Genomic DNA, 19,376 nt, shown 5'->3' with positions numbered 1-19,376 from the left:
TTCCCCTGATTGGAGCTAAGGCCTGTGGGGTGCAGGAGACACCAAGGTTTGGGTCGTGCCGGGACTATGCTCATATAGTGGAGAGTAGGTCTTGGTGACACAGCAACCCACAGGCTGCACATTGCCACCCACCCCTCACCCCAGCAAACTGCACATCATTCTGCCCCTACCCCACAGACTCCCCTTCACAATTCCCTAATCTGTATATTACCTCTCAGGCTCCACACATGCCCCACGCCAGCCCCCCTCTCCAAGCTCCACTTTACCCCACATTACCTCCTAGAATCACATCACCCCACAAATGGTGAGAAATGGCCATTTGTGAAAAGCGAGTTTGGAAGGTGCTGGTCAGGAGAGCCGGGTGCGAAGCCAGAACCCTTGGGCAGAGGCAGCATGAGGGCCAACTCGACAGCAGAAGGCGCCTGAGAGCCTCTCCGCAAAGGCCATGCAAGGACGCGCGCTCCTGTAAGTACAGCCTCCATGCCCGGGTTAATTCCTAGACAGGTAGTGAGCCAATCAAGCCAGCCACCCACTTTCTAAAAAACAAAAAATCTACTCTTTCTCCTTGCCCTCCTCTGCTCAGCATCGTTCACTATGCCTCGAATATTTTAAATGGCCCTATGGATATCTGTAAAACAAAGGCTAGTAGTTATCATTATTATTATCATTAATCAGATATATAGGTAAAAGGTGATCCTAGGAACAAAGCCAAGAATCTAGAGTAAGGATGGCTAATGGGGATTGTGTTTGAATAGTTTGCTTTTGTTTCTTATTTTGCTTGGGTTGTGACCTGTGTTGCTTCAACATATGGCTTAAAAAAAAAAAAAAGTCTGTTAATGTATTGGTCACAAAGTGTCTTTCTGGGAAAAGGCACTTATTTTCCCAGAGTGATTTGACACATTTCTGGTGAAATGCATTAACATTAACGTTCCTTTTTTTTTTCCCCCCAAGTTTTGGACATATGGGTTTAATTACCTGCTAGATTAGCAGATGGAAATATGTGGTAAATGGATGTAAACAAGGTGCATAAACTTAGGAGAGAGGCAGAAATTTTTAAACTTTAGGTTTAGACATTCACTAGATTGGACAATTTTTAACATTTAAAATAAAACTTTTTGCCACAAAGAAACAATTGTATTAAAACTAGTTTCCAGAACTGCCCAAATGACTTTTTAAACATGATTTAAATGTCAAGCTTTCTTTGGCAAATCTACCCAAAATACTAATTTTCCTTCTAGAACTTGGTTTATAATTTATATATTAGAGTGCCCTTAATTGATGTTCATTGGGATACCTTCCTCTGAGCCCTAATGGTTTCTATCTTCCCTTTAAAATGAGTAAGTATCTTTTAATTAAGTTGTCATTCGCAAAGATATTCTGGAGCAAAAATCAGGAATTAAACATCTATGAATTCTTCTTCACTTCTGTTATAGTGTAGCAATTTATCTTCTAACCCATAGTAGTCTATCAACTGAGTAAGGCTTAGTTTCTTGTTCTCTTCAGACACAGCTGACTGCAACTCATAAAGCAACAGCTGGCTACAGCTCCTCCACTTCTTTATTAACAACTGTAATGGAGACAGATTCTTTGATCATACAGTTTGATGAGTTTTAGCCTCCAAAGAAGGTCTTCTTTCTCCTGAACCTGCTTCACCAATTTGGCTTTTTCATCGTTTAATCTTTGTTTAGAAAGATTCTCATTCACAAACTCATTTTGGAGAGCACTGCATGACCCAGAGTCAAATGACTGAGATTCACAGACATTGATTCTTCAAAGTATTTTTCAAATTTATATTTTCTTCAAATTCACTGTCTATGTGTTTAAAACTTTCTTGAAATTCCAAACAGTTTTCCTCTGTGGAAGATGCTGGTTTCTCTGAAAAGGTCTGATCGTTTTCTTCATTCTCTACTTTAAGAAGTTGCACCACATTATAACAGGAATTAAATGAAGATCTTGCTTTCCTTAATCTTTCTCTAAGTGTTGCACTCATAGGTTGTGTTCGTGAACTATTTGTATAGGGAGATGATGGATTCACAGAGGTCTGAGGAGTGCTAGGTAAAACCACAGCTGAGTCTGATGGACTTTCCATCTTGAAAATGAAATCTTGGTTTTCCTTCAACTCCACAGCAGACTCCCGAGGAAGTCCAGGTCTCAGGCATCCCCCTTCCCCTCAGCAGGGTACCTCCCTCCGCCATCCCCAGAGAGAGCAAAAAGCCAACTTTCCCTTCTTAAAGGACTCACGGGAAGGGAATAATGGAAATAATAACTTCACATGCTGAAGAAAACAGATAAAGTGTGAAGAAACCATTTATCAACATTTAAACCTCCACACATTATTTGTTCTTTTTTTAAAAGAACTTTGCTAAGAATCAGATTCATTAAGTCAAAGAATGTTAGAACACAAAGGAACCTGCAAAATTAAATCACGTTCTTATTATATAAAACAGGAGACCCAGAGAGGGTAAGTGACTTGTCCAAAGTCACAGAGCACTTGAATGCAGTCAGGGCTGATTTCCAGTCTGCAACTCAAAAGAGAAGCAGTGTTTCTCAGTGAAAGAACAGTGATGTGAGTTTTAAAGATTTTATTCTATTCTTTATTACATGATTATTATAGGAAAAATTGGGACACATTTTAAATTACCTAGAATCCTACCACTTCACAATGATCATTGTTAGTATTTTTGCTGTATAATTTTCCAGACTTTTTAATGTATATGAATACTGGTAAATGTGTTTACTAAAATTGGATCACACTGTCTGTACATCTCTGTCATATAACTCCTAACAGATGCAAAACTAGTCCACTGAATAGATTAACTTCATCAGTTTAACCAGTCCCTTATTGATAGATAGATAGATAAGCTTTTTCGAATGTTAAACCCTTATAAAAGATGCTGCACTAACCATTCCTGTTCAGACATCTTTTGCTGAAGTGATTTCTACCTACTGATCAGTGTGAATTTTGTAGGGATGCAATGATGTAGACTAGGTTTGAACTCTGGCTCTAGAACTTACTGTGTGTCTTTACACAAATCACAACTTTTCTGCACTCTAGTTTCTTCATCTTCAAGTGGGAATAATCATACTGACAGCCTAGAGGTGTTAAAAGGATTAAATGAAATAATACATGTAAAATAGTTGGTTAATACCTAGCATGTAGCAAATCCTAAATAATATTAGTTATTATTATTACCACAATGCTGAAGAAAACTGGCTCTTCAAAATAATGCCCATGATTTTCTATTACTCTTTAAAAGAGACTAGCCAGAATTTTACAAAGAAGGTTTTAGATGCAAAACTTCAGTAGCTAAATTAATATTTCCTTTTTTCTAACTTAATCTATCGAGAAGAAAAGTAATAAATTTAAATCATGTGTGGTCTATTGAGCTAGTTACTATGTTCTATCTATATAACTTAATGCCAGTCAAAATTTAAAAGGCATAGCTTTTCATCAAACATTCTTGTCTTAGTCTGTTTTCTGTTGCCTATAATAGAATATCTAAAACTGCATAATTTATAAAGAAAAGGAATTTATTTCATATGGTTATGGAGGCTAAAAAGCCCAAGGTCAAGGGACTGCATCTGGTGAGGACCCTCTAGCTGGTGGGGATTCTCTGCAAACTTCCTAGACAGCACAGAGCATCACAGGGTGAGGGGGCTGAGCATCCTAGCTTGGGTCTCTCTTCCTCTTCTTATGAAGCCACCAGCCCCACTCCCATGATAACCCATTAATCTATTGACCCATTAATCCATGATGGATTAGTCCATTCATGAGGGCAGAGCCTTTATGACCCATCACCTCTTAAAAGCCCCAAGACCCCACCTCTCAATACCGCCACATTGGAGATTAAATTTCAACATGAGTTTTGGAGGGGGCAAATATTCAAACCATACTCATTTGTAAGTAAAAAATCAACTGTTTTGTGATAAAGTTGCTCACCTTTCTTTACCCTTTGGAAAATGCTCAAAGCATGGCTTACCCCATAAAATCAGCAGAATATCTTTACAGTCATCTATGCAGCCTCCCGGTGCCTTCAAGCTATTCTCCACTGCTTTTCTGTTTTATCCATGGGCCCCCAGCTATTTCATATTCCTCAGAGGGGTGGGCAAGAGCACAGAAGCTGAAGTTTTCACCTCTGAGACTTTGCTTTTAAACTGAAAAGATATCCATTGTCACACTGGGATTCATTTCTATCTGAAGCTTTGGAAACACATCACGACTTTTACCAAAGCCTATACAGTGAATCTAATTTATGTGTCACCTTTATTTCACCAATAGTTGCTTTAAAAATAAGGGAACGCTCACCCCCTTTGAAAAGCTGGGTGGAAGGTTCAGTGTTGTATGGCTTATCTCGGAAGTCAGGGGTCAGTGACCAAAATTCACGGTGACCAGAAGCATTCCAAAATGCTGCCAGTAACTCCATGCTTACTGTTTCTTCCTCTTCTGCTCTACTGAACATTGTGGATATAGACACTCAGGATTGTTGGGGTGGATGATACTGGTTAAATGAGTCCTTCTTGGACACAGCTTTGGTTGAATGTGAGCACCAAACACTGAGAAGTCCTTGTCTATAACTGATGTGCAGAATGACCCATACATTTTTTGGTTTGGGATTCTTTTTTTTTTTCTCTACTGTGTGTTATCCTTTTCTCTAATAGTGGCCAGTCACATTCTACCGGTCTGTATTTGTCTCACGGTTGTTGAAGTGGCTTTGCCAACTTAGCTAAGCTAGAAACATAGTTTCCTGGAATTGCCTTCCCAATGTGGTTCTGAGTTAGAGTGGACCAGGAGAAAAATTTGGGCAGGGCTTGGGAAGTGGGAGTGAAGCAATAGATACTATATTCTGAAGTTTGGTAGGACAGGCACTATTACCACTGGCATACACTGGCACTGATCAACTGGCACACCTCGTTGGTGTGGGGCAGCAACAGGACCTGCAGCAACTCCAACTCTGACAAGATCTCCTTCTTCAACTTCTCCAAGTCCTAAGTCAGGTGTGTGTGCACTTCCACGACTATGGATGCCAGCTCTTTCTTTAGGTTGGAGGCAATAAGAGACAGATGCAGGTTCCAGTAAGTCTTCATGGGATTTAGTTTGTCCTAGGGATTCAAGTTAATCCTTGCAGGTTCCAGTTTGTCCTTGCTTTCCCCCACACCACATGCACCTCTTCTTCCCAACTGTGGGCCCTGAATATCTACAGTGACCTCAGGCTGCTATAAGTGCAGAGACAATAGCCTTCTATAGACTTCTTCCTCTGTGTAAGGTACATGGATGTTCTTTGGTCAAGGAATAGGCCAAGGTGGATATCCAGGCCTGCATGACTCAGTGAGTTTGGCATGCAGGCGCACACCTCCACTTGTTACATAACCTGTTTGTGTAAGTTTATACTTCGCTCTAAGCCACTATTGTCTGTAAAAGGTATAACTGCCCTGCTAACGTTCTACACGGGCTCTTGGGACTCTGGTTAGCTCAACATGGCTTAACATGGTGGGCACGCTGGTGCCCAGAGAAAGAGAGAGAGAGAGCCAAAGCTGTCCGTCTTGCAGATGGACAGGAGGGAGCCAGCACACAGCTTGGCTTGCTCATGCCCAGAGAGAAAAAGAGTTAAGCCGCTGACCCTGAAGGCAAGGAAGAGCCAGATGCACAGCTGTTTGTGGGAGCCACTGGCTCAAGCAGCTGCGACAGGGCAAACAGTGCGAGAGAGCTAGTGTGAGAAAGCTGTTAATAAAAGCTGCTGCTGAATAAAACCACATTCACCTGCCTTCAGCCCCGAGTGTTCTTTCTGCTCATCCACCAACTCCCTCTGGACTTCAGCATGGGCTGGACCCGGACCCCGGGACCTGACAATTGGTGATGAGAATGGGATGAGGTGAGTTGGCCCCAGTCCCTGAGGGCTCCCAGGTTGGCTTTGTGGCCACAGCATGGGCTGTGATACCCGGTGGCAGCTGTGCTGCGAAGATGGGCTCCAGTGGAAACATGGGAGGCAGTGGGTGGGTCTCCTGTGAGTATGGAGAAGGCACTGAAGCACCTGGAAGTGCACAGCACTGAGAAGAAGCATGCCTTTGCTGGCAGAGTCAGATGAGCGTTTGTAACTGTGCTGTGGGAAGTTCATGCCCAGTCCTTGTGGAACTCAGTGCAGTGAGGAGGAAGAACCTCCATGGCAGGCTTGCCCAGTGATCCACCACAAAATAGATCATGAGCAGCTACTGGGCCCCACGAGTAGGCCCAGAGACCCCCTGCTGTGGTGGAGCACCCTTCCTTTGGTGCCTGTGCCCCTGCTGAGTTGAGGGAGTTAAGCAAGTAATGTCGGCAGTCATGCACAGACTTAGTGCAAGCCATTTGGGAGAAGGAACTTGCTGCGCAACCCAGTCCTGCTCGAGCATTCCAGTTCAAAGAGTACCTGCTGCAGTTGGTGGAAGTGTAAAGCCTTTTCTGTTTGATAAGAGAACTGGCCGAGATGCCCAGCTTGGAGGGCACTGGACAACGGGAGCCACATTTGGACTTCGCAATCCACTGGTCCCTGAACCCGGATAAGTTTCCAGGCAGAGCTGCATTTATTGACAACTATGAAGACTGGTCAGTGAAAGTGAAACCTGTATCTCTGCATCTTGGCATCGACTGCTTGGCTCTCTGCTTATGTGCTGTGTATGTCTCTCCATCCATACCTGAAGACATTCTGGGGTAGATGTTTTGCATGGCTTGGCAGCTGTGCCATCTATCACAGACTTAATAGACCACTTGACAATGGAACTTGGCAGTGCCACTGTGTGGTGGACTTGGCTAATGCATTCTTGTCAATCGACAATGCTCCGGAGAGCCAGGAAGAGTTTGCCTTCATGGGACAGCGACAATGGACTTTCACAGTGTTGCTGCAGGGCTACTGTATAGCCCCACCATATGTTGTGGTTTTGTTAATAATGTTATGTTAACCTCTGATTCTCTTGCAGGTTTAAAAGTGGCAGTGTCCCTCTTGCCTGGGATTGGGGTGATGAGGCTGAGACAGCCTTTCTGGGTAGTAAACCAGGGTGCTCATTTACACTGAATGTGCATGTAACCACAGATAATTTTGGCTAGGGCCTATAGCAGTGCATGGAGCACTTGGAAGCACCAGTGGGCTGTTAGTCCCAACTGTGGAAGGGAGCTGAGCTCCAGTGCTTACTAATAGAGAAGCAGTTATTAATAGTGGGATGGGTGCATTCATGGGTAATGACCCCCTGGACAGAGGCAGCACAGACATCAACTTTAGCGAAGTGGGGTACCGACTTGAAACAGTGAAGTATGCTAAGTAAGTACAAATCCCTTAGCAGCAAAGTTGCAAGAGGTCTTGGGACCTGTAGTCCTAATGCAAGATAAGGCCATGGGGCCTGAGGCACTCCTAAACCCTGAGACTTCATCATTAGGAAGGGCATCCCCTCATTCCTGATAGGGCATGGCACACAGCTAGGTCTAGCTGGGGTGCTACTGCTGCCTGGACTGCTGGTGCGGTCCAGCCTAGTACTAACACCATATGGTTTGAAACCAGGTGTGGGCAAAGCAGCTAATAAGCTAAACTCAGGGCAGTGTGAATGGTAATCACCAAGGATGTGACAACCTATGGTAATCTGCGCCAATAGCTGGGCAGTTTATCAAAGCTTATGTATGTAACGGGCTTGAGTGCCCAAAAGCTTGTGTATGTATTGGGCCTGCATGCCCAAAGCTTGTGTGTCAGGCTAATGTGTCAAGCCTGTGTATATATCAGGCCTGTGTGCCCAAAGTTTATATGTCAGGCCTGTGTGCAAAACTTGAGTATCAAACCTGTGTGCCCAAGACCCAAGTCTCCCTCAGCCTAGGGGGTGGAGCATAAGGTACATGGATGTGCTTTGGTCAAGGAATAAGCCGAGGTGGATATCCAGGCCTGCATGACTCAGTGAGTTTGGCATGCAGGTGCACACCTCCGCTTGTTATATAACCTGTTTGTGTAAGTTCATACTTGGCTCTATACTTGGTATAAAGGTATATTTGCCCTGCTAATGCTGTACAGGGCTGTTGGGGCTCAGCTCGGCTCAACATGGGTTAACATGGTAGTGGGTGCGCTGGTGCCCAGAGAAAGAGAGAGAGCCAAAACTGTCAGTCTTGCAGATGGACAAGAGGGAGCCAGGACACAGCTTGGCTTGCTCATGCCCAGAGAGAAAAAGAGTTAAGCTGCTGACCCTGAAGGCAAGGGAGAACTGGCTGCACAGCTGTGTGTGGGAGCCGCTGGCTCAAGCATCCAAGACAGGGTGGCCAGTGTGAGAGAGCCAGTGTGAGAAAGCTGTTCATAAAAGCTGCTGCTGGCCGGGCGTAGTGGCTCACGCCTGTAATCTCAGCACTTTGGGAGGCCGAGGCCAGCGGATCACGAGGTCAGGAGATCGAGACCATCCCGGCTAACAAGGTGAAACCCCGTCTCTACTAAAAATACAGAAAATTAGCCGGGCATGGTAGCAGGCGCCTGTAGTCCCAGCTACTCGGGAGGCTGAGGCAGGAGAATGGTGTGAACCTGGGAGGCGGAGCTTGCAGTGAGCCGAGATCGCGCTACTGCACTCCAGCCTGGGCAACAGACCGAGACTCCGTCTCAAAATAAAATAAAATAAAATAAAATAAAATAAAATTAAAAAAAGCTGCTGCTGAATAAAACCATATTCACCTGCCTACAGCCCCCCGAATGTTCTTTCTGCTCATCCACCCACTCCCTCCGGACTTCAGCATGGGTTGGACCCGGACCCCAGGAACTGACACCCTGCTCCCACAATTGCATATGGTCTGATTCCTGTAATCATCCCTTATTGCTTTTCACTCTGCTTCTCTGATCAAACTCTGCAACTATGTTCAAGTGATTCTTATTTTACATCCAAATTTGCAAATCAGACACAGGATTATAGACATTACAAAAAAATTCAATTTTGAAAAAAAAAGGAAGAGATTTGTATATGACACTTAAGTAACCCATCTATTACCCTCGCTTTCTTTTTGATGTCAAACTTCTTTAAATGGCACCCTAAGTTTATTGCAAAAGTATTTTTCTTCCTCCCATTTTCTCTGCAGTTCCTTGAATATGACTCCTGCTTTTAAAACACTATTTTAATTCATCAGAAACTTATAAAACATCAAATCCAGATCTTAGTCCACTTTATTTCTTTGTACTCTTCACACTGTTGACTACTCTCTCTTTTTTTCCTCATTAAATTTGGTTTCAATGGGTCTCAAATTTCTGTGACGGATTTTTGGTCAAGTTGTTTCCACTAAAAAGTGCTGATTTTAAAAACTAAATAACTTAAAACTACCAGATGCCAAAAAAAAAAAAAAAGTTCACAAAACATTCTCCTTTCCTTCCAAAGGTTTTACAATGCATTGTTATCATTAACCAGTCTTTCACGACTAAACTTAAGTGGCCAGTTGAAACAAACAGTTCTGAGACCCTTCCACCACTGATTAAGACTCAGGCCAGGCACCGTGGCTCATGCCTGTACTCCCAACATTTTGGAAGGCTAAGGTGGGTAGATCACTTGAGCCCAGGAGTTTGAAACCAGCCTGGGCAATATAATGAGACCTAGCCAGGCATGGCGGCACATGTCTGTAGTTCCAGCTACTTGGGAGTCTAAGGCAGGAGGATTGCTTGAACCCAGGAGGCAGAGGTCGCAGTGAGCAGTGATTGTGCCACTACACTCCAGCCAGGGCAACAGAGTGAGAACCTGTCTCAAAACAAAAAACAAAAAGCAAAAAACAAAAACACCAGACAACAACAACAACAACAAAAAAGACTGGGGTGGCATGTATTAGGGATAATATTCATTTAGCTTTCTGAGCTTTCTGGACAGACTTGGTGACCTTGCCAGCTCTAGCCGCCTTCTTGTCCTCTGAACCCATGGCAACTGTCTGTCTCAGCGAATTTGGCATGCAGGTGCACACCTCCACTTGTTATATAACCTATATAACCTGTTGTATAAGTTCATACTTGGTTCTATCCTTGGTATAAAGGTATATCTGCCCGCAAAATGTCCCAGAAGAGAATAGTCAGGATAGTCAGAATATTCAGAGAAGCTCTCAACACACATGGGCTTGTTAGGAACTATATCAGTCGTGGCAGCACCACCAGATTTCAAGAATTTAGGGCCATGTTCTAGCTTCTTACCAGAACGGTCATCTTTTCTTTCTGCTCAGAACACTTGCAAGGAATTTGAGATGTGTGACCATCTAGTGCAGGGGCATAGCCAGCACTGATTTGGCCTAGATGGTTCAGGATAATCACCTGAGCAGTGAAGCCAGATGCTTCCATTGGTGGGTCATTTTTGCTGTCACCAGCAACATTGCCATGATGAACATCTTTGCCAGATGCGTTCTTTTTTTTTTTCTTAGAAAGAATGTAATGCATGTTTTTAATCAGAACAACAGCAATAACAAAAGCTAAGTATTGGATATGCCAATGTAGTGTTGAATCCAGCAATGGACACAAATAAAGAGCAAATGCTTGACAGAGACAGCTGTAAATAATCTATGTACCTCTTACATCCCCCCACTTCATAAAAAAGACATTCTCTTTGGAAATATGGTTACAAATGTAAATCACTGATTTCTTGCAAGACCACGATGATTCTGTAATAAATATCAAATTGTTCCATTTCAGATTTGTAAAAGGATTCTTTCAGATATGAAGACTTGGGAGCAACTGTGAAGCTGTCTTTATTCAGATGCTTTGAAATATAAAGTGGTGATCTTAAACCACCAAGAACTGTAACAACTTAGCCTGATGTTTATAACAACTTAGCCTTCTTTTCCTTTATATCCGATTTTATTAAGTGGGCAAACACCTTGTTCACATTGAGGCCCACATTGTCCTCAGGAAGAGATTCACTCAAAGCTTCATGGTGCATTTCAATAGACTTTACTTCAATTCTAACATTGACTGGAGCAAAGCTGACCACCATGCCAGGTTTGAGAACACCAGTCTCTGCTCGGCCCACAGGTACAGTACCAATACCAACAATCTTGTAGACATCCTGGAGACACAGACACAAGGGCTCATAAGTTGGATGAGTTAATGGTAGAATAAAGTCCAGAGCCTCAAGCAGCGTGGTTCCGCTGGCATTGCTATCTTTATAGGTGACTTTCCATTCCTAGAACCAAGGCATGTTACCACTTGGCTCCAGCATGTTGTCACCATGCCAACCAGAAATTGGCACACATGTTACTGTGTCAGGGTTGTAGCCAATTTTCTTAATGTAAGTGCTGATTTTCTTGTATCTCATCTGGTGGTAGGGTGACTAAGTGGAATCCATTTTGTTGACACCAACAAGTAGTTGTTTCACACCCAGTGTGTAAGCCAGAAGGGCATGCTCCTGGGTCTGCCCATTCTTGGAGATGCCAACTTCAAATTCACCAACACCAGGAGCAATGATCAAGAGAGCACAGTCAGCTTGAGATGTGCCTGTGGTCGTTTTTGTTTTGTTTTGTTTTGTTTTTTTGAGGCGGGGTCATGCTCTGTCCCCCAGGCCAGAGTGCAGTGGTACAATCTTGGCTCACTGCAACCTCCACCTCCCGGGTTCCAGTGATTCTCCTGCCTCAACCTCCCGAGTAGCTGGGATTACAGACGCATGCCACCACGCCCAGCTAATTTTTGTATTTTCAGTAAAGATGGGGTTTCACCATGTTGGCCAGGCTGGTCTCGAACTCTTGACCTCAAGTGATCCGCCCGCCTCGGCCTCCCAAAGTGCTGGGATTACAGGCGTGAGCCACTGTGCTCGGCCTGTAATAGTGTTTTTGATGAGGACTCTGTATCCTGGGGCATCAGTGATAATCATGTAGTACTTGCTGGTCTCAAATTTCCACAGGGAAATATCAGTGGTGATACCATTCAGCTTTCAGTTTATCCAAGACTCAGGCATACTTGAAGGAGCCCTTTCCTATCTCAGCAGCCTTCTTCTCAATTTTTCAGTGGTTCTTTTGTTGATGCCACTGCATTTGTAGATCAGATGGCCAGTAGTAGTGGACTTGCCTGAATCTACATGTCCAATGATGACAATATTGATATGAGTTTTTCCTTTCCCATTTTGGTTTTTAGGGGTGGTTTTCAAGACAACCTATGTGTTGGCAGCAAACCTGTTGCAGAAAAGCTACTTTCTCTTTTCTGAATTTCTCTCTTCCCTTGGTTTCTATGACAAGCACTCTTTGGAATTTTCTCCTATCTCTCCAACTGCTGCTCCCTGTCTTAGTATGCTCACTTCTCTTCTACCCAATCGTCAAGGTGTAGGAGTTGGTTGCTCAAAGTCCAGTTCTTGGCACTCTTGAATTCTCACTCTACCCTCTCTACCTTTATGACCCTCTCCACTCTAAAGGATTCAACCACCATCCCTTCACACTCATGATTTATAGATCTATGCTTTTATCTCAGCTCTCTCTCCTGAATGCCAAGGTCATGATTCTTATAGTCCATTTAGTTGCAGATGACTCTCAAATTCAACAAGCACAAACTGACCTATTTATTTACCATGACATGTTCCATGTCCCCTAACTTGGATAATGGCATTACAATTCTTCAGTCACTCATTCTCAAAACTTCAGAGTTGGGGAGTGATGTCACCAAAGATGGAGTAGAAGCAATCTGGATTCACTCCCCCTGCCCACTGAAAACCAAAAACAACTATCCGGTGCCACAATTATCACCAGCAATATCCCAGAACTCAAAATCAAAGCTGTGACAATCCCTGAGGCCACAGAGAAGTAAAAAACTATGAGCTGAAAGTGAGAGAAATGGACTTCTCTATCCACAATGCCCCTCCCCCAAACTACTAGACACCACATGGAAAAATCCTCCGAGACTCATGGCTTCTACATTGGAAAAAGTGAGATCAAGGTGGAAAGCCAGCTTCCCCATCATCTTGGGTTCCTATGCAAGAAAGCTGTTCCTGCCTCAACTCACAGGAAGCATCGCAAGTGCCTCCACCTAAGGACAGGTGGAGACAAACCTTGGAGGTGGAGCTGCATGGCCCAGCACCAGAAACTCGGGGGCTGCTCTCCACTCTAGAAAAAGGGGACACCAAATCAGAGAGGTGGTTTAGCAGCACCACACTGTAGGAGGCACCCTGCAGGGAACCTCTGGGCATGAACCCGTAGCCAGCCTCCCCACACAGCTGAGGAGTCCCCTTTGGAATCTCCCCCTGTCTGTAATGGGCAGCACTTGGAGAACTACAGAAAACCTGTGTTTAGGGCGCCATCTAGTGCTCAAAGAAGGCAGCAATCTAGGGCTAAGGGAATCAACGGGCAAATCGCACAGAACCTCTAAACACACAAAACAACTCAGACAGGAAAGACTTGAAAAAATAACCAATTCTTTAATGCGAAGACATAGATCTACATACATAAGAAATAACAGCAAACAGTGAATAATGACCTCCCCAAATGGACAAAGCAAGGAACCACTGATCAACCCCAGTGAGAGAGCAACATGTGAGCTCTCAGATAGCAAAGTCACAGGAGTCAGATCAAGAATTCAAAATAGCAGTTTTGAAGATACTCAGCAATCTCCAAGTTAATACAGAAACGCAACTTAGAAATTTATCAGAGAAATTTAATGAAGAAATGGAAATAAGAAAAAATCAAACAGATACCTGGAACTGAGAAATACATTGGCTGAACTGAACAACTCATCACAGAGGTATCAACAGCAGAGCTGATCAAGCAGAAGAAAGAAATAGTGAGCTCAAAGATAGTCTATTTGAAAATACACAGTCAGAGAAGAAAAAAAGAAAAAAGAAGGAAAAGGAATGAAGAATATCTACAAGAACTAGAAAATAACTTCAAAAGAGCAAATCTGAGTCATTGACCCTCAAGAGGAAATTGATAAAGAAAAGGGGGTCATTAGCTTATTCAAAGAAATAACAGAAAACTTTCCAAACCTAGAGAAAGATATAAATATCCAGATACAGGAAAGTCAAAGATTACCAAACAGATTAAACCCAAATAGGACTATACCAAAATATGTATTAAGCTCTCAGAGGTCAAGGACAAAGACAAGATCCTAAAAGCAGCAAGAGAAATAAAAGCAAATAACACACAAAGGACTTTGATTTGTCTGGCAACAGACTCTCAGCAGAAACGATACAGGACAGGAGAGAGTGAGACGACATATTCAAAGTGCTCAAGGCAAAAACTGAGAATAATATACCCAACAAAGCTATCCTTCAAACATGTAGGAGAGATAAAGACCCAGTATGAGTCCGTCAATACCCACTACCCAGGGAGGCAATTGATGGAATAACAAAAGCATCTGAATCGGCTTTATACACATGGGATTATAGTAAAATGCAAGTCCTCATGGAATACTCCTCTGTTACCCACGCACAAATCAAATGGGGAATACAGGCCAGTGCAGGATCTCCGGGTGGTAAACAAGGCCACTGTCGCTATCCATGCAACAGTACCCAACCCATACACAATGTTGGGACAGATTCCTGCTGATGCCACTTGGTTCACATGTCTGGACTTAAAGGATGCCTTCTTTTGTTTGAAGCTTGCTCCCCAAAGTCAGTGGGGGCAATCGCAATATACCTGGACAAGGCTGCCATAAGGGTTTAAGAATTCTACCATTTTGGAGGAGGCCTTGGCTACAGATCTTGAGGCTTTTGCGCCACCTAGTGACAATTATGTGCTATTACAACACATTGATGATTTCCTATTTGCTGCCCCCACGAGGGAGGAATCACTCCAAGGAACAGAGAGGCTTCTTCACCTGCTGTGTGAAGCTGGTTATAAAGTGTCCAAGGACAAGGCAAAAGTCTGTTTTCAGGAGGTAGGATATCTAGGATTCATGGTATCCCAAGGCCAGCGCAGGCTTCAGTGCACGCAAGGAGGCTGTATGTGCACTGCCCACCCCAGTTACCAGGCCAGGGAATTTCTAGGCGTGGCAGGATTCTGCCGAATCTGTATTCCAAACGTCTCCCTCATAGCAAGGCCCTTGTATGAGGCTATAAAAGGAAAGGAAAGAGAGCCCCTCCTATGGCAAAAGAAACAGGAAAAGGCCTTCAAGGATATAAAGGAAGCTCTCATCCAGGCCCCGGCACTAGGGTTGCCAAATGTAAAAAAGCCCTTTTTTTTGTATGTGGATGAATGTCAAGGAATGGCAGTTGGAGTCTTAACTCAGTTCTTGGGCTCTTGGCATCGGCCGGTAGCATACTTATCCAAAAGAGTGGACTTGGTGGCTTTAGGTTGGCCCCACTGCCTCAGGGCATTGGCAGCTACCGCAATCCTTATAGAAGATGCCAACAAGCTAGCCCTAGGTCAGAAGTTAATAGTTCAGTGCCACAGGCCGTAGTCACCTTAATGGAGCAAAGAGGATATGGTTGGCTGTCCAACTCTAGAATGCTAAAGTATCAAGGGCTTCTATGTGAAAATCCCCAGATAACACTAGAGAATGTAAATACCTTGAACCCAGCTACCCTGCTGCCTGTGGAGGAACCCGATTGGAAGGATGCTGGGTTGCCTCACTCCTGGCAGGACCTTCCCCACTGTTGCATAAATATGGTGGACAAAGTGTTCCCGAGCCAGGAAGACCTCAGAGATTCCCCCTTGGAGAGCCCAGATGTTAAATACTTCACTGATGGTAGCAGTTTCATAACAGATGGGGTGAGATATGCAGGATATGCAGTAGTGACCCAACACTCAGTGGTTGAGGCTCAAGCCTTACCTTCTGGGACTTCCGCTAAGAAGGCTGAATTAATAGCATTAACCAGAGCACTGTTATTGGCCAAGGGGAAGAAAGTAAACATATATACTGACTCAAAATATGCTTTTGCAACCCTGCACGCCCATGGGGGAATACACAAAGAGAGAGGACTTTTGACTACTGAAGGAAAAGAAATAAAAAATAAAGAGGAAATTTTGCAATTATTGGAAGCCGTATGGCCTCTGGAGAAGGTGGCTGTCATTCATTGCAAAGGACACCAAATCAGGAAAAGCTATGAGGTGCAGGGCAACAGAAAGGCAGACCAAGAGGCTTGGCAGGCAGCAATGAGCATGGCTTCACCTGAAGAAAGAACTCTAGCAATGCCTCTCCTTCTAGAGCCCCCATTGCTGGAGGTACCCCCTTACTCTTCGAGTGAAAAAGCTTGTTTTGTTCTGGAAACAGGGAAATATATTAAAGGTGGATGGTGGCTGTTCTCTGATGGGAGACTAGACGTCCCAGAGACAATAGCCTCAAGGTTTGTGAAGCAGATCCATCAAAGAACACACACTGGAAACTAGAGACTTTGATAGGTCAACACTTCTATGTGCCACGGCTCTCTGCCATCACCCATGCTGTTTGCGAATAATGTCTATCCTGTGTCTGGAATAAGCCAAAACAAGGACCTATTCGACCCCCAGGAATTCAGGGAATGGGAGCTGTGCCTTGTGAGAACCTGCTTGTAGACTTTACCGAGTTGCCTTGAGCAGGAGGTTACCGGTATATGCTAGTGTTTCTTTGCACCTTCTCAGGGTGGGTTGAGGCCTTCCCCACCAGGACTGAAAAGGCACGAGAGGTGACAAAGGTGCTACTAAAAGACATCATACCAAGGTTTGGATTGCCTTTAACCCTAGGATCAGACAATGGTCCTGCATTTGTGGCAGAAGTAGTACTACAGCTGACTCAGCTTTTAAAGATCAAATGGAAACTGCACACAGCCTACTGACCACAGAGTTCAGGGAAGGCGGAATGGATGAACCAGACACTCAAACAGCTACTAAAAAAGTTTTGCCAGGAAACTCACTTACGATGGGATCAGGTCTTGCCCATGGTCCTCCTCCAGGTCAGGTGTACACTTACAGAACAAATTGGGTATTCACCCTATGAAATATTATTTGGAAGGCCACCCCCAATCATTAATCAAATTAGAGGGTAGTTAAAGGAGTTAGGAGAGCTAACCCTTAGAAGACAGATGCAGGCTTTAGGAGTGGCAATGCAGGAGGTGCAAGGCTGGGTGAGTGAAAGGATACCTTTAAGTCTAACAGACCCAGTGCATCCACATAAACCGGGGATTCTGTCTGGGTTAAAATGTGGAATCCAGGCTGGGCGTGGTGGCTCACACCTGTAATCCCAGCACTCTGGGAGGCCGGCGGGGGGGAGATCACGGGATCAGGAGAATGAGACCATCCTGGCTAACACGGTGAAACCCCGTCTCTACTAAAAATACGAAAACAAAAAATTAGCCAGGCATGGTGGTGGGTACCTGTAGTCCCAGCTACTTGGGAGGCTGAGGCAGGAGAATGGCATGAACCCGGGAGGCACAGCTTGCAGTGAGCCGATATTGCGCCACTGCACTCCAGCCTGGGCAACAGAGCAAGACTCCATCTCAAAAAAAAAAAAGAAAAACAAGGTGGAATCCAACAACCCTGGGGCCCTTATAGGATGGGCTCCATATTGTGATCATGTCTACTCCCACTGCTGTTAAAGTTGCAGGTGTCACACCTTGGATTCACCATAGCTGGCTAAAACCAGCGGCAGCAGTGACTCCCCATGACGACCAGTGGACTAGCCAACAAGACCCAGATTGCCCCACCCGAACAGTCCTATGGCAAAACCCAACTACCGGTAAGAAGGACAACTGCCCTGCTCTGACCACACCAGAGGCTGGTCAGTCTACGCACAGGTGAAGCTTGAGAATCCTGCAAGCTCTGCTCTAATCACAGCCCGGAAGCTGACTAGTCTATGCACAGCCGAAGCTAAAAGGACCATCTCCGGGTAAGCAAATGTGGATACAATTTATAAGCCTAGCTATAATTCTGTCAATACTGGTTATTATGTTATGTTATTACTGCAAATGCTGCAAATGTCTATGCCCAGAGGAAGGTTTGCCATGCCCATGTGTAGTGTAAGCATGTTTCTATTATATACACTAATGTTCTTACCATTTCTGCCTATACTAAAAAAGGAGAAATCTCTAGAAAGATGCCCATACTGTGTACACACTACCTGGGTAAGAAACACCATAGTTAAAACTCTACTGTACCATACCTACTATGAATGTACAGGAACCAAGTTAGGAATCTGCACATACAACCAGACCACCTATTCATTCTGTGACCCAGGAAATAATCAGCTATATGTAGGTTATGACCCTAAACTCTTACCTTATGAATTCTGGTTTGAGGTACATATTAAATCAGAGGGAGAAAAAGAAGGAGAGCTTATAGCTCGAACCAAAGAAGCCCCTCCCTCCTATAAAAGGCGTAGTTCCTTGTACTTTGATGCCTGCCATGCCGCATATGTTCATAATCTTAAAAAAAACAGAAGCAGCCTGCAATGGTTTAACACAAGAGAGGCTGAGCAGGAACAGCCCTAAACATCTGTATGGAGAACCACAAATCGGATGCCCGGACCGTAACATTCAGTGGTCTACGCTAACACAGCTCCAACTCTTATATTCAGGATGGACTGCTCTGCTAAGTAGTATGTCAGTCAAACTAAATTGTAAGACAAGGACATGCAATTCTTTAAATTTTACTATCTTAAAGCCAGAGCTACCTTTTTGGTCTACAGGGCAGGCAGCACTATTATGAGTTGATAGACAAGAAGCAGGCCTTGGAGTTCCACTACTGATTGTCAAAAAGACTAGAAGGACTCAAATGTGTCCAATCCCCCAATTCTGGGTCCATAAGTCATTCTATAAGCATTTTGATCAGCCAGTGCCTGAGCTTCCCCCATCACCCAAAAACATATTTGCTCAACTAGCTGAAAACATAACTGGCAGCTTAGGAATTTCCTCATGCTATGTATGTGGAGGAACTAATATGGGTGACCAGTGGCCATGGGAGGCAAAGGAATTAATGCCACAAGGTAACTTCACTTTGCCTAACCCTGCCAGTGAACCAACAGCCTCAGCCAGTGTTTGGTTGTTAAAAACCTCCGTAATTAAAAAGTACTGTATCACCCGATGGGGAAAGGCTTTCACAGAGGCAGCAGGAGAAACAACCTGCCTAGGGCAACAGCATTATGATGAGACTAAAAACAAAACTCTATGGAGAAATGCCCAGAATGACTCCTACTTACCAGGTCCAAACCCTTTCTCTTGATTCTCTACTCTAAGCCACACTTGGAATCAGCTAGAGGCTCCAAATGCTTGGAAGGCATCCTCTGGCCTATAATGGGTCTGTGGAGCATGGGTATATCAGCAACTGCCGGCTAAATGGACAGGGGCATGTGTGTTAGGAACAATCAAGCCATCCTTCTTTCTAATTCCTCTAAAGCAAGAGGAACTCTTAGGATATCCAGTTTATGATGAAAATAAAAGAAGAACTAGAAGAAGCATAATCACAAAAATAGACACAAATGTCAAAAAGATGTGGACATAGGAGACTGAAAAGATAATGAATGGTCTCCTGAAAGAATCAT

At 44.1% G+C, this 19,376-nt stretch overlaps 2 pseudogenes; both read right to left on the bottom strand.

Moving 5' to 3' along the window:
• Positions 1-1,375: 1,375 nt before the first annotated feature.
• Positions 1,376-6,303, bottom strand: LOC134729807 (swi5-dependent recombination DNA repair protein 1 homolog; annotated as a pseudogene).
• A 9-nt stretch (positions 6,304-6,312) lies between these two features.
• LOC100981340 (elongation factor 1-alpha 1-like) lies at positions 6,313-13,116 on the bottom strand (annotated as a pseudogene).
• Positions 13,117-19,376: the final 6,260 nt, after the last annotated feature.

Source organism: Pan paniscus, chromosome X (assembly GCF_029289425.2).
Source record: "Pan paniscus chromosome X, NHGRI_mPanPan1-v2.0_pri, whole genome shotgun sequence".
NCBI classification, from domain to species: Eukaryota; Metazoa; Chordata; class Mammalia; order Primates; family Hominidae; genus Pan; species Pan paniscus.
This window is presented reverse-complemented; position numbering and strand designations above follow the sequence as displayed.